Source organism: Neomonachus schauinslandi, chromosome 1 (genome assembly GCF_002201575.2).
Source record: "Neomonachus schauinslandi chromosome 1, ASM220157v2, whole genome shotgun sequence".
Lineage (NCBI taxonomy): Eukaryota > Metazoa > Chordata > Mammalia > Carnivora > Phocidae > Neomonachus > Neomonachus schauinslandi.
Genome location: NC_058403.1, coordinates 15733601 through 15736838, shown reverse-complemented (window position 1 = coordinate 15736838; position 3238 = coordinate 15733601). Strand labels below are relative to the sequence as shown.

The 3238-nt window shown below is 34.1% G+C and overlaps 1 pseudogene; it reads right to left on the bottom strand.

Moving 5' to 3' along the window:
- Positions 1-850: 850 nt before the first annotated feature.
- LOC123326874 lies at positions 851-983 on the bottom strand (annotated as a pseudogene).
- Positions 984-3238: the final 2255 nt, after the last annotated feature.

Here is a 3238-nt window from a genome sequence, read left to right as displayed (position 1 = left end):
AAAAATGAACAATGAGCATCAGTGAGCTTCAAGCAGCCTACTATATGTGAAATTTGACAACCAAAAGTAAAGTAGAGAAAAGGGAGAAGAGAAAAAATATTTAAAGAATGAATGGCCAGGACACCGGGCTGGCTCAAATGGTTGAGTGTCTGCCTTTGGCTCAGGTCATGGTCCCAGAGTCCTGGGATTGAGTCCCACATTGGGCTCCCTGCTCCCTTGCATCTCCCTCTGTCTGTGCCTCTCTCTCTCTCTCTCTCTGTTTCTCATGAATAAATAAATAAAATCTTAAAAAATTTTTTAAAAAGAATGAATGGCCAATTTTTTTTCCAAATTTGTAAAATCTATAAGCTGACAGATGCTTAACAAACCTCAACTGCAAGAAATATAAAGAAAATTGCACCAAGGCATATCATAATCACATTACTCAAAACCAGAGATACACATACACAAAAAAAAACTTTGACGAGCAACCGAGAAAAATAAATATTACATACAGAAGAACCAGAATAAGAATGATGGCAGATTTCTCTTCAGAAGTAAAAAGAGTGAAACGAATCACCTTCATAGTACTGAAAGAAAAAAATGGCAACCTACAATTCTATACCTAGCAAAAATATCTTTCAAAAATGATGGCTAAATGAAGATTTATTCTGACATACAAAAGTTTAAGTAATTCCTCACCAGCAGACCCACACTAAAAGAAATGTTCGGGGGAATTCTTCAGGTATATAGAAAATTATATCAGACAGACATACGGATTTACACAGAGAAATGAAGACCAGAAGTGTAATTACAAGGGTAAATATATCCATTGCACATATATTATAAAAGCAATGGTCCAAAACAGCATTTTAAGATAAAAGCTGAAAGAATTTGTCAGTATCAAATCTGCACTAAGAGAAATTTTGGGAAAAGTTTTCAATTAGCAATAATCACGCCTCGGATAAACCTCATTGGCTACGATACTGCCACTGCGCAAAGCTGCACTAAGAGAAATTTTAAAGGACATTCTTCAAGCTTCAGGGGAAAAAAGTGCCATCAGACAGACACTCAACTCTATAAGAATTGAAAACCACTAGAAATCGTAAATAAGTGTGTAAATACAAAATCATTTTTGTTGTTCTCAAAATTTCCTTAAAAAGACAACTGCTCATTTAAAACAAAAATAATAGCATTTAAAGGTGGAGTTTTTACCACAAAATGGTACAAAGGATGGTGGAAATAGAATTATTCTATTGTAAGTTTATTGCATTGAGAAGTGGTAACTGTTAACTAGGATCCATGAAGTGTGAAGTAGCCTCACATTGATTCTAAGTAAACTTTGTTAAGTTTTAGGCCTAGAGCAAAAACTAAAATTTAATAAAAAGAAATACAGCTAAGGAGCTAACAGAACAAATAAAATAGATACTAAAAAAATATTTGATAATTCACTGTTAAGAGCCTGGTAAGGAAGCCACAGACTGAAAGCAAATATTTGTAATACTCATATTCAAAAAAAAGGGTTATATCATAATAAAAGGACTCTTGCAACTTAATAATAATAAACAATTCAATAAAGAAATGGGCAAAAGATTTGAAGAAAGGAAGAAATACAAATGGCCAACAAGCATGTGAAAGATGCTCAAGATCACTAGTTATTAGGGAAAAAAGGCAGTGGTAATTGAAGTGATGGATATGTGAACTAGCTTGAACGTGATGATTACTTCACAATATATACATACATCAAATTGTACACTTTAATTATATACAGTTCTTAATTGTCAGATATATCTCAATTTTTTAAAAAAGCATACCACTTCAAACCCAACCCACTCATATACCTAATATGTGACCCAACAATTCTGCTGTGGGGCACTTAATCGATGAAAATATATAAGTTCACAGAAACACTTGTATATGAATGTCAATAGCAGCTTTATTCATAATAACTAGAAACTACAAATAATCCAAATGTACATTAACAGGTGAATGGATAAGCCAATTGTGGTATATTCATTTAATAAAATACTGCTCAACAATAAAAAGAAGCCAGCTCCCAAAATGTGCAGCCACACAAATCAATCTCAGTAATGTTATGATGAACAAAAGAAGCCAAGCACAAAAGAACACATATTGTATGATTCCATTTATATGAGATTCTAAAATAGGTAAAATTTATCTATAATGACAGAATTCTGAGCAGCGGTTGCCTGGGGCTGGGGATACAGGTGATTGACTACAAAGAGACAGGAGAGAAATTTTCAGGGTACTGGGAATGTTACGTATTTTGATTAAGATGATGGTCACACAAGTGCATACATTTGTCAAAACTCACTGAACCGTACACTTAAATGTGTGCATTTTATGATGTGTAAATTATACTTTGAAAAAGTTGGTTGGTTTTAAAGAAAATTAAAATATGCTCTGAATAAAGCTTTTTTAGTAATGGTTCTTATTCACACTCCTACAATAACTACCATTTTAGCCTTCCCAAGTGTCCGTGTCCTGATGGGTAAAACAAAGCATTTGCAATCAATGATTTGTAAGCTCCCTTCCACCTAAACAGTTTTTGAACAGTTTCAAATGCTAAAGTTAACTTAAGTCAAATACAATTAATAAACTTCCTGGGCTTGGTGTTGTCTCGGTACCTATACATATGTAGACATATATGTACACGTGTGCATATACAGCATGTATAAAAAAAACTGCACATACGTATACATATACATACATGCACACCCGTAAACAGAATACAAAAAGCTAACTGCCTTTTTCTGTGATGCTAACTTAACATGCTAACTTAATGGTATTTATACTTAAAAATACCCAGAATATAGCCTTTTTTATTTCATGGTTGCAAGGCTGATATATTAGTTAGTCTTTGCAATCCCTGTGAGTTAAGAATTGTTTCTTGTTACTGGGTTATTATAAATAAGATGAGTTTTGGTTTCTTTGGTATTCTTACGAGCCCAGATGGGATCACAGTTTCTGCAGAACAGTCTTCTTGAACAGCCCTGCTGCTCAGTACGAGTGAGCATCATATATCTTATATCATATTGACCTTTTCAGGATCACAAGAAACACTGAGCACACTTCACCCTTGTACTTCAGTGTCAAGTGTGCTCACCACCATCACTTAGCCATCATTCACTGAACATGCATTAACCACGAGACAGCAGAATGAAATAAATCATACAACATTAGAGCAGCAATTCCTGAATTTGCCTGTTCATAAGCATCTCTTGTCCCCACCCCAAGA